Source organism: Sitophilus oryzae, unplaced genomic scaffold, assembly GCF_002938485.1.
Source record: "Sitophilus oryzae breed Bouriz unplaced genomic scaffold, Soryzae_2.0 scaffold_1536_pilon_pilon, whole genome shotgun sequence".
In the NCBI taxonomy this organism is placed as follows: domain Eukaryota; kingdom Metazoa; phylum Arthropoda; class Insecta; order Coleoptera; family Curculionidae; genus Sitophilus; species Sitophilus oryzae.
Genome location: NW_022146210.1, coordinates 3,192,024 through 3,205,467, shown reverse-complemented (window position 1 = coordinate 3,205,467; position 13,444 = coordinate 3,192,024). Strand labels below are relative to the sequence as shown.

The 13,444-nt window shown below is 32.8% G+C and overlaps 1 protein-coding gene across 1 annotated transcript in view; it reads right to left on the bottom strand.

The window, feature by feature from the left end:
* LOC115878887 (alkaline phosphatase-like) overlaps positions 1–13,444 on the bottom strand; it is an 891,059-nt gene that overhangs the window by 354,557 nt on the left and 523,058 nt on the right. The gene's annotated exons all lie outside the window — the stretch shown is intronic.

Here is a 13,444-nt window from a genome sequence, read left to right as displayed (position 1 = left end):
CATAAAAAAAATATTTAAAATTTTTGGACGAAAAAAACTGCCTGTCAAAAATATGTGTATAGCCTAAACGTCAAATTTAGTGATTACCACATCCACTATGCCATAAAGATAAAACATGTAGCTATCTATTTCAAAAATTAAATTGTTCGAATGTCATATAATAATGGCCGCAGCTGTCACAGAATTGAGCGATTAAAAAATTATCATAAATCATTTTTTTCAAATGGAACCCACTTTATTCTTGATTTTAACCAGTAGCCTCTGATTTTAAACGTCAAGTGATGTAAAACGATAGATCTGGCCATGTCATATTGTGACGCTTTGTTCAAAAAGCAGCATCATTTCCGAGCCAACTTTGCGCTTTTTTTTCGACCACATTATGGAATATTATTAATAATATCAACTATTAGATATCACTAAAGAGCAAAAATACGAGATATATTTTTACACTTTTTAAACTCTTAAGGGTAGACTGTATTTATAATATAGGAAATTCAAATAATTCGTTTTTTGACAGATGGAAGTAAATTGTCTGACCGTTTGACACTTAATGACAAAGGAAGCTAGATAAAATCAAGAAAAATATACGTTTTCAAATTAAATCTTAAATAACTTAAAAACGATTTATTTTAGGTATAGGAACATGTATAGTTAAAAAGTAATGAATTAAAAAACCTTCATTAGTGAAATAAAAAAAGGGGGTTTCTATGTGGAAAAAATTATTTATGATAATTTTTTAAACGCTCAATTCTATGACAGCTACCGCCATTATTGTATGACATTTGAACAATTTAATTTTTGAAATAGATAGCCACATGTCTTCTCTTTATGTCACAGTGGCTGTGGTAATCACTAAATTTGACTTATAGGCTATACAAATTTTTTTGACAGGTAGTTCTTTTCGCGAAAAATTTTATTTTTTTTTTCTCAAAAACGGTTAATGTTAGATATAGAGTGTTTAACATCAATATTCATATAATTTTACAGATAATTTAAGTATGTAATAAAAAATGGGGGCACCCATTTAAAATAAGAAAGTTGCTATCAACTTCCGGTATTTCCGGAAGTGCCGCCATATTGAAAATATTTTTAATTGATAGATCTCGATGTAAAACAATAATGTGCAAAAAATCTCCGATCTAGATATTGTGGTTCTCTAGAAACTTCTAACGCACGCTCAGCCTGGGGCACCCTGTATACTCAAATTTTATTACTACACGCAGAGCTGCAAGCTCACAGAAAACTTAAGTCTTTTTTTATTTAAATAATTTTAATGACTTAAGTCATTTTTAAGTCTTTTTTCGCAAGCTGACTTAAGACTTAAAATTTACATAAGTCTTTTTGAAAATGATCTGTGATTTAAATCTTTATTCCGAAATAGAAGAAGATTTAAGTATTTTTAGAAAAGACTTAAGTCATTAAAAATATTTAAGTCTTTCTATAAAAGACTTAAATCATTAAAAATTCAGATTTTTATATATTTTTATGATACATTTTTAACAGCGGCATTTCTTTTTAAACTGTTAGGCGGCAGCCAAGAAACAGAAAAAAAAACAATGCCCAATACCACCAGTAAATAAAATGTTAGTTTTTCCGAACCGGTTTTGATTATTTGTCGTGTTACGCGTGCGTAGTAAGTCTGTTGTCTTTCAAGTGACTCCGTTATGTAGCCCGAGAGACTAAAGAAAGAAATTAATCTCGAACATATTGAAGAATACCTTAAAATCCTCCAGCTCTTAGCATATGCTATCGATATATTACATAGTGATCAAAACCCATCACCACTTTTTAATACACATGAATTCAATGACATCTATCTGTATTGGATACATATAAAGTACTACAAAATCGGTTAAATTTATAAAAAAAAAACATATTTTTGTGTTTATAGTTGTAATGAAAATTAACCGTCTTATTTTATGCGGTTTTAGTCTGCGTATCTACAATAAATTAATATGACACTTAGTAAGAAAATCGCTAATTGGTAATTAATACAAGAAAATTAATATTAACTTTTAAAAAAAGGTTGAAATTGAATTCAGGTTGTCTTAACTTGAGGGTAATTATATTGATTTAAGTAATTTTACTGACTTAACTTGCAGATCATCATGATTTAAGTCGAAAATATATACTTAAGTCATAAAAACGTCTTAAATAACGTTATATTGATTTAAGTCTTTACAATAATGATTTGACTTGAGATAAAATAACATATGTAAGTCAAAGATTTGAAACTTACATCATTTGTACTTTATTTTGAATTTGACTTAAGACTTAAATCATTTTGATTTTAGAAATGACTTAAGACTTAGAACTTAAGACTTTTTAAAACTGTCTTGTTGCAGTTCTGCCTACACGTTCGGTATTTCACCGCCCATCACTGCCTATCTGCTTTGTTTTCTAACACTGGCAACGGCCTAGCTTGTCGAAACACCGGTTCCCATTAGAACACAGAAATTAAGCGGCGTAAGGGGATACTAGTGGATGGACGGGTGACCGGTTCGAACTCTGTATCGTGCTGTTGTCGAAAAAAAGGCAAAAGTGTAAAATCTATTGACACACACTGCTCATTCACGCCGGTTCGAGGCCGGATGAGATCGGATATCTCGTGAGAAAGAGTCGATTTAGACACTTGCCAAGTCGATAGGTCATTGACCATGATATGGCCGAGGACCGCGGTTCGGATTCCGCGTAAACAACGTAGGCCCCGTCCAGATTAGCCCTGGCAGCAAAAAGGAGACGTTAACTGAAATCTTTTCTTTTCTTTTTTCTAACACACCACTTATATCATTTACTATAAGAGAAAATATTAAAGCAATTATATCAAGGAAGTTAGGCGGCTGTAGCTTGAAAATAGAAGCATAAAATAACGATGAAAATAAAAAACCAGTCCTTAATTTTGAAATTGTAAAGTTAATTTGAATAACGAGATCGGCATCGATTATCAAACTCCATTTTCCTTAACAACAATCTAATTATTCGGAAAGTTTTAGAATCTATCTAGATGAGCTTTTCAGCCGCAGACTGGAAGTTAACAGCGTAAAATTGCGGACAAAAGCTATTGAAAAAGATTAATTAAAGTAGATTGCATAGAAAAGTCTGGCGGTGTTGGGTAAACGATCTAATAGCGAAGAACGTATGATTAATTCAAATTAAATTTAATTATAAAAGATATAATATTAACTGAATATCAGTCATCATAGCAGCGGTGAAAGTTATTCATTGTGAAGTATTGGTTTTTTTAATATTTTTTTACATTTTTAATTAATAAAAAAATATTTTGCAATGAAAATGATCAGAATGAAAATCTAGAAACTAAGTCAATGGTCATGATCGCCAAAAATACACTTTAAAACTGAAATGATCTTAGTAACAGCCACTGTACAGCCAGAACCTGTACAAAGGCTATATTCTTAATAATATCCATTGTAGGGAGATACCTATAATATTCAGGCAAGCGAATTATTCTGACCGGGATGCTGTCTAAAACACCACTGGTCGTGATTTTGTGCTATGCTGTTAAGGCTAACTGTTTCATATAGACTTTGACCAAATAGATCTTTTGTTTTATCCTGCATATCTTAGCAATTAACCTTTATGTCTCTATTTTTTATATATTCGTATAAAGTTTTTTTTATACAGGGTGTCCCAATATTCCGTAGACATGGAACTACTACGTATTTTAGGAATCAAAATAAGGTCATTGGATCCAATTTACCACTATACAAAAGTGCTTCGTTGTTCGTTAGTGGGCATCAAACTTTAAAAAAATAAACACATTTTTTAAGATATTTTAAAAACCGTTATTCAAATTTAATTCAGATTTGGGGTGCCTATGTTTTGCTAAGTGCTTTAAGACAATCACAAAAATCAAGTTTTTCTTTTTTTCGTTTTAACGGAAAGCGAGACAAGAAGGTTAAAAACTATCCCCACCCTTAAATAAATTTTAGTTTAAATATGTATTTTTCATCACCACCATTGTCACATCAACCTATGGAGTCGCATAGAATCTGTTCTGCTCTAATAATCAAGTTGGCGAAAATATGAAATTTTATGTTAGTATCACAAATTATATTTGACAATAAGCTTCATAAAAAATTAATAATTTTTAAATTAATTAACGTTCGGGTTTATTTTTGATTCATGTCCTCTAATGATTAAACAAAGCACTTTTGTATAGAGGTAAATCGTATACAATCACATTTATTTTGATTCAAGAAATACGTTGTTGTTCTATGTCCACGGGATATTAAAACTCCCTGCATATTTTGTAAGTCTATTTTGAAAAAAAAAATTCTCCAACATTTTTTTCTCAAAAAGTATGCAATATAGAATTTTTTGGCAAGAATCTAAAAAAGGTAGTAAATACTAGAAGGACCATTTTACGAAAAAAAAATAGTCGTCAGTGGAGTTTTTTTTTCTGTCTTGTCGACGGAAATGCGATAGGAAAGGAAGGTGGAGCTTGTGTAAGGTGTGCAGCTTATTACCGCTGTTATCTCTTTACCGGAAATATAGAGCCAAGACCAGTTAATGTTTTTTACTATTTTGTAAAACTTGGAAAATAAGTTTGTTTTAATAAAGGTTTTATTTATTCACTATTCTAAAGTCGATTAGAGAAAATAGTATGATTCATTGGCAAGCGATGTAAATATTTGTGATCAGGTAAAATTGTGATGTAAGAGGAGGCTTAGCTTGTCGGCGGCAGGTCAGTTCGTTGATAGGCCGGCCGGCTGTGTAGTGTTGTGTTTTGTCACAGAGCTGACAAATGGGGGTTGCGAGTCTTTTGACTAACATAGTTGCAAGCCGTTTGACTGTAAACCAACGGGGTCGTTTGACCACAGGAAGAAAACCTCTTGTGATGTCCTGCCTTCGAGTTGGTCTTGAGAGTTTGAGGTCTCCATAATGTCTTCTCGATTGACGATGCGGCGTTGGGATAGTCAGCTACCCAATTAGCTTATTCGATTGGGATGCGAATCTGTTTAGCGGCAGAATTGCGTCCGGGGGAAGCTACTATACTATTTCAGGTGACACTAGCTAGTTGTTGAAGATTATTAACCAATAGATCCGAATAATATTTAAATTAGATGGAATGGGATATATTGAATAGAATATCAGTGATGTCAGTGGCTAGGGGGCGGAGTACCCCCGGGTGAGTCTTACTATTTAACTATCAATTTTACCCAGATCAGTAAATGTTTGTTTTGTTATTTTCATGTACAATGAGAGAGTGCTTGCCAATGACCAACTAAATGGATATTTGAGGTGAATTTGCATTGTGAGATCCGGTTGAGTAAGCCCCAAAAATACCGATTTTACATTCAGGTGTGAGGTCAAGCAATCGATTCACTAAAAATATCCTTGGCATAACAATATTATTTACTTATATTGAACATTATTAATGTTTTGTAGACTTTTATACATTTTTGAAATAATTTAGCATTACTAGAGTGTTCGTCAAATTAGTAGAACGTACATTAAATATCCTGGTTCCATCACTGATTAGCAGGTTTTACATATATGCATTTTTTCAAATTTTGTTACCAAAATTATTTTAGCACGTATATTCTAAAAGTGCTTTTCCGGTCTCGCAACTAGGATATCATCAAAATATGATTGTTAGGTTATTTTTAATTTAAAAAATTTGTCATTTCAACATTTCTTGTATCTGTGTAATCTATTACTCTATTGCATCACATTTCTTAAAAGAAGGGAAGTTTGTCCGTAATTTCAGTGTTCGAATATTTTGTTTCTCTACGCCTGAATAACTCCGTGGTAATAATATTTATTCAAGGCAAAAACCGAAAACTAAACAATACAAAAACATAGGCGTTTCTTGTCAAAGTAAACATACCAGTTTCCGCAATAATCGATAAATTCTTTAAAAACACACTAGGCCTATAAATACGTAGGTAGAATTTCTTTTTAAAAAAAAAGAGGAAAAAGCTTTCAGTTTATTCAAACGTCTATAGTATAAATTCTTACATAATTTTCACTGAGAACATCTTCATTTTTTACGATTAAATCTTATTTATTCGGATTGACTTTCATAAATACTTTTATTTGTTTCAAAGATCAAGAAATTTTAATTCTGATTTCAATCAAAGAAAACACGTGGTGGCATATGAGAGTCTTTAATATTTTGTCAATATACAGGAAGGAATATATTGGTCTAAAGCCTTTGTATGGTCTTGCTTTCCAAGAACTGGTATTATTAGACTAGTTTTCATTTTTTTTAAACTTATCGGGTAGATAAAGGAGTGTCTATTAAATTCGATAGAGGATAGTCTACGTCAAACAAATTTAAAAAATTACGCAGGAACCTTTTTTTTAGATGTCGATTTATTTTTGAAGATAAACACTAATTAGCTCTTTCAATTTGAGTAGTTTAAACCTTTCTAATTTTAGCGTTGTGGTATAATTCCTATGACAAAATCAGCTCGTTTGAATTGATACCTATACTCTTGGAAATATCTATAATGTTTTCAGCATAAGAAGCGTTAAAATTTTCTTGGATACTTGAACGTCAATTTTGGAAAGGGATTGTAAGGATATGACTTCATTACTGCCTACCAATTTTTTATTGTTTGCCTCATTTTTGTACAACTACCACGACATCCATCGATGTTATTTATCATAGAACGTTTTTTTAAACTAAAGTATTAATTCTAAATTAATCTTAAATTTTTCTGGAAAGTAAAGTCTGATCAAAATGTTTTCTGTGGTATGAATAACACTTATACCGAGGGCAGGGTTAAGACATATGTAAATTAATTAATGTTTGGTTTCGATAGTGATCGAATTAATTAATGTTTGGTTTCGAGGATTCTTGGTTGCGGAGGATTAAGGGCCTGATCCTCTTTGACTGGATTCTGACTGATGGTCTTTTTTGAATCTGAACTTATGAATAAAATTGGTAAAAAAAATGTTCTCTATTAATATTTATTCTTGTTAAGATAAATTAAAAAAATGATAGGCATTTTTAATTGATATTTCATGGCAATAAGAATTCATTTTTTTAATAAGATCTATCCCTTAAATAGATAAATAAACAGGTAGTTTTAAGATCATAAAGAAACAAATTAGAAGAAAATAACACCGTAAATCAAACACAAAAACAATTCTTACTCCGCTCGAAACATTCAGTTTTTTATATGTAACTATAGGCTGATTGAAAAATCTCATTCTACATTATCGACAAAAAATATGCATTTAGAGAGGTTGGCTATCAGACTGGTTGTTTTTATTTTATTTGTAGCTGTTTTAAATAATCCATTTCACGATAATGGGCACCACTCATTGAAGTTCTTCGACCAGAATGTTCTTCTGCCCTTCCTAGATTTTCCCCGCCACAAAATATTCTGCAGTAACTGAGACTTGGGATCTCTTAGGAATTTCTAAAGGGTTTTAAATATGTCTTTTTCTTTGTTCATACGGTGTAGAACCATGATATTTGTAAATCTATCAGCCCAAGAAATTCGTAACATGCGACAGTAACATCATGTTTTGGAAGTCACCAATTTTGGTTGTTCTAAGGGTCCATATTTCGGTGGCACATAATAAGGTTGACATCATGAAGCATCGGAGCGTTTTTGTTCTTAATTGGAAGTTAATGTTTCTATTGCAAAGAGATTTATTGAGTTTTAGGAAAGCTTCGGGCTTTCTTCGATATTATTTCTTATAACTGTTCGACAGTTTTATTTATTATTGTGCCCAGGTGCTTGTAGTACTGGACTTTTTCTATTGTAACATTGTCTATGGATATATTAAAATCTATATTTTGGTGTTTTGTCGTAACCTCGAACTTTGTTTCATGAAATTCGTATTCAGATCATATCGTTTGCAGTTTGCAGGAGACATGGATTCTTCGAAATAGATTCTGCAGATCTTTGTTACTGTTTGTCATTACTACTGCATCGTCAGCATATATAAGATTGTTGATTTGGCGATTATTCACTTTGATGTTCTGTATGCCGCATCTCTCTGTTGTTGTGAGGTTTTTATGGTTTCGCAATCTATGTCGTTTTGGTGGTAACTATGTTTTTTTAGTAGCTGTTGTGGGTAGTGCGTGTATCAGTAATTGATGTCTGACAGGGTATATATATATATCTTTTATTAGTGTCGTTTGTACTCCAACATTCATCCAAATATCCTGCAATGGTTGATTTGTGTGGTGTTATCAAGAGATTCATTATTTCCTCTCGAACATTTGATGGTGGTTTCACATTCCTATTTGGCGATGTACGGCGCTGACAATGGCGTTTTTATTGTTGATTTTTCTTTGTAGCAATCGAGGACAGTGGCGTCCCATATTTGCCTCGTGTCTTGGTACAGTCACTGGGATTTAGCTCACCACCTGTATTATTGCACCAACTGCGTGGCGATCATTCGATTGTCAAACAGAATGCCTGTAACCAGCAACTGATATTTCACTATTTACAAAAGTATGTGTGTTTCTGTTAGTGCTTGAGCGTTTCTGTAAAAAATACAATAAGAGGTTTTCTTGATTCAAATGGCTATCTTAGTTCAAAGATTTTATTACTATACCAGCAGTCGAAGGGTAAACACCTGTGGATTTCTAGTGTACACCTATATGGATTTCCGTGGATTTCCATGGATGTCTGTGATTTCTGTGGATTTTCATGGAGGATTGTGGATTTCCGTAGATTTCCGTGGATTTCTGTGGATGTCTATTAGATATCTGTGGATTTCTCTAGATGTCGTTAGTAGATTTCCTGACCAAAATGTGTACACCAGAAATCCACTTTTGATAAATAAATCCAAGGAAATCCACAGAAATCCACAGAAATCCAAAGAAATCCATAGAAATCCACAGAAATACACAGAAATCCAAGGAAATCCACAGAAATACACAGAAATCGAAAGAAATCTAAAAAAATCCACAAAAATCCACCGATATCCAAAAAATATTAGATTGCATTTTAAATAGTAATATAATAATATAAAGTCGATATAGTATATTTCAGGAGATTTCTATATGACATACGACCAAAGTAATAAAAAAATTTGGGAGTGAGTTTTTTATGTGAATAAACGTCTATTTCACATACTATTAATATTATGCGGTGATTAGTATTAGTTTAAACGTCAAAATGAAATAAAAAGTAATAGACTTGGGACCATTTAAGCTGCAGTTTGACAGAATTTGTTATATAGTAAGTCATCAATACAAAGGTCTCTTTGAATGAACAAATCGGCAACTTTAATTGGTCCTAATTATACTTTATACTGTATACTGAAATAGTTTTATTTCGTATTTAACAAATAAGGATATTTTTATAGTATACTAGGAGGACACAACGAATATAATAACAAAAAAAAAAGAATAACAAAAACAACAGGACCTTTGTATTAATGACTTACTATATAACAAATTCTGTCAAACTGCAGCTGAAATGGTCCCAATCCAAAGACTTTTTATTTCATTTTGACGTTTAAACTAATACTAATCACCGCATAATATTAATAGTAAGTGAAATAGACGTTTATTCACACAAAAAAACTCACTCTCATTTTTTTTATTACTTTGGTCATATGTCATGTAGAAATCTCCTGAAATATACTATATCGACTTTATACTCGACTTTATATTATTATATTACTATTTAAAATGCAATCTAATATTTTTCGGATTTCGGTGGTTTTCGGTGGATTTCTTTGGATTTCTGTGTATTTCTGTAGATTTCCTTGGATTTCTTTAGATTTATTTGGATTTCTGTGTATTTCTGTGGATTTCTATGGATTTCTTTAGATTTCTTTAGATTTCTTTGGATTTCTGTGGATTTCCTTGGATTTATTTATCAAAAGTGGATTTCTGGTGTATACATTTTGGTCAGGTGTTTACCCCTCGCCAGCAGCATTTAAATACAAACATGTCAGTATCTCTAATCTTCAACATCTCTTTTGTATATTCACAATTTGAACATGTTTGTCTAGGCTGTACACACCTATATATAATGATCTCCGCTGCAGTTTGGACAAATTGGTCCGGAGCTATGGTAGTTGTTCGCTATATGGCTGTATCTGCACCATATAAAGAAATAATAGGTTTACATACTGGTAAACAGAGAAAGTGTAGCACTCAAGTGAAAATCTTTTAAGTTCTGTCTGACAATCGAAAGGCTTGAATGCACAGTGTCGATCCTAGATTTCATCTCAAAGGTAACAGATCCCTGATCAAAAGGTTGTTTTGAGCACTCCAATATAACATTAAAACAATTTTCGTATTTGTTTCGTACTCTTAAGGTTTTTCTTCTTAAAGGCATTTTAATATGATAATATGTATTAGAGATTGTGTTTTTTTACTGCTTGGTAAAGTTTTGCAGCGATTCTTCTGTATCGACTTCTATTTGAACAATATGGTGTGCAGCCGATTTACTTTTGTGTTAGTCGGCGGTTCGTTGTTTTGTACTATGCAGTTTTTAGTCAACTTACTAATTTTTTTGTGTTAACAACTAATGTCCGCTGTTTATTTTATTTTAACCACATCACTAAAACAGGACATTATATTGCCTATGTACTTGATTGAATAACTTCAACGCTCTTTTATTTTTAATAGGATTTCTTCATTTTTTTATTAACTTTATTTTCTAACTTTGTATGCGTTCGCATAACATCTGTTCTACGACTTGTGTGTGAGACAGCAAGTGTGTAGGGCACTTTTATTTGAGGGTTCAATTTTATGACGTTTGTGTAGTTGTCAGTTGATTGTTTTATTTTATTAGACGAACTAGAGTTGTCAGAGACAAAATTTGGGTTGCTAGAGATAGAAGATACATACACTGTCAGATTAGAGTTGCGTGGGCGCAACTAAGTTCAGGTTGGCAGAATGTAAAACTTGGAAAATAAGTTTGTTTTAATAATGCTTTTATTTATTCACTATTCTAATAAAGAATATGCTTTCCTTCAGAAACTCTCTATTTATTTATCTAGTAATGCTAAAACACTCTATTTGAAAGTCCATTAGAGAAAATAGTATAATTCATTGGCAAGCGATGTAAATATTTGTGATCAGGTAAAATCGTGATGTAAGAGGAGGCTTAGCTTGTCGGCGGCAGGTCAGTCGTTGATAGGCCGGCCGGTTGTGTAGTGTTGTGTTTTGTCACAGAGCTGACAAATGGGGGTGCGGGTCTTTTGACTAACATAGTTGCAAGTCGATTGACTGTAAGCCAACGGGGTCCTTTGACCACAGGAAGAAAACCTCTTGTGACGTCCTGCCTTCGAGTTGGTCTTGAGAGTTTGAGGTCTCCATAATGTCTTCTCGATTGACGATGCGGCGTTCGGATAGTGAGCTACCCAATTAGCTTATTCGATTGGGATGCGAATCTGTTTAGCGGCAGAATTGCGTCCGGGGGAAGCCCCTATACTATTTCAGGTGACACTAGCTAGTTGTTGAAGATTATTAACCAATAGATCCGAATAATATTTAAATTAGATGGAATGGGATATATTGAATAGAATATCAGTGATGTCAGTGGCTAGGGGGCGCCGGGCGGAGTACCTCCGGATGAGTCTTACTATTTAACTATCAATTTTACCCAGATCAGTAAATGTTTGTTTTGTTATTCAATATCATGTACAATGAGAGAGTGCTTGCCAATGACCAACTAAATGGATATCTGAGGTGAATTTGCATTGTGAGACCCGGTTGAGTAAGCCCCAAAAATACCGATTTTACAATTTAAGTAACGTTTAGACGATGCCATTAGCTGTATATGTGGAATGTCTGGAAACTTTATATATGGAATGGAACGCATACGCCCACTGCAGTATATACGGGTCACTGTCAGCTGAGATCACACCTACAGAGGATGGGCCTGGTGGAAGACGCCGAATGCCGACTCTGTATGGATGATAACGAAACAATGAGGCACGTTATGTGTACCTGCCCCGCTAGGAGCAGGACCAGATTTGAGGTGTTTGGCAAACCCACGCTAGGCCTATCAGACCTAGGAGACATATCACCCTCGGACATAACGGCGTATATTAACAGGCTGGGTTTTAAGGTGAAATTTAATGCTCTTTTTCTATTAAAGAGCTTGTAGAAACTGAACCACAATAGGCCCTCGGGGCTGCAGTGGGGGGCCCCACCTGGGACCCACTCTTAGTCAATATTGTCGTAAAATATTAAATTTTAAAAGTTTATTCCAAAATAAATATTTCTTTTTACTTTAAGCCAAAATTCGGCATGTATTTATACCAAAATCATACATTTTTTATGCGCCACTTGATTCAAAACGATATATTAAACAAAATTAATAGAAATTTTGCGATCAAACCTGTTATGATATAATAAAAATAATATTTTTTGTCGACATTTTATGGAATTCGATTCGGAAGGACCTGAAGAGGCGATATCAATAAAATATAAATTCTGGAATATCTCCCACGTAAAAATTATTGGTTCGTTAAAATTCATCTTTTAAATCTCCGACACAATCCAGTTAAATGTGAAAGTTACGCCTTTAAATCTGATTTTATCTTTTTTATATAGGAATGAGAGAGTTCCAGTTAAAACTGGCTGAATTTTAAAGCTTTGAAAACCTTTTAAATTCGAAACCTTAACGTAATATTTCTTAGTTTTATGATTCCCAGTTATACTTTAGCATAAATATTTCAAAAAGTATTAAATATGTTTATTTCCTTTTCATATACCCCCTACATGGCTTTTAATACTACTGTCTACAGATCGATAAATAGGGTATTCTTGAATTTTTAGAATTTAATATTCAGTATGTAAGTATTGTTCACATATTTTGCTCAAGAGTCTATTACGCTGTTCTGTTCGGGTCGCTCTCAGGGATCGGGTAAAGCGGGTGTGTGGCCGAAGGAAATATATATTATATTTCAGAAGTCTGCCTAAGGCCTAGCCCGATCCTGTCATGTTAAGCCACACCCTAATTTCCAAACACACATGCTTTGATTAAGGCTTGATTAAGGTTTGCAGAGCTTTAGCATTTGCCATAAAATAATGAGCAATTTGTTACAAAACCATACAAATTATATATCACTGTAATCACAAAACTTCAATCTATTTCCGTATTGTAACGGAATTTTAAACTGAAAATTTAGTCCAAACTAAAAAGGAATATTTTGTTGAGTTTGATCATCAAAATCTTAAAAATAAAGAAGTCTAAAAATGTGCTACAATGCCGATATAGTATAATCCTTTATCTTTAATTCCCTTCTTCATTTGTATAAAAATACCTAGTCAGTTTTACATAAAACGTTAAATGCCGAACGTTTATTTTGCTTCTTTTTCAGATTAGTAAAATGGACTTTTAAACTTTAACCAAAAATAAAGTAAGATACGAAATGTTTATATATTATTTATTAGAGTTTCAATATTCCTGCCGTATGGATTAGTAGCATTTTAGCTCTTCTGCATTCTGATCACGCTGTTATCGTATAAAAATACCAAAAATTA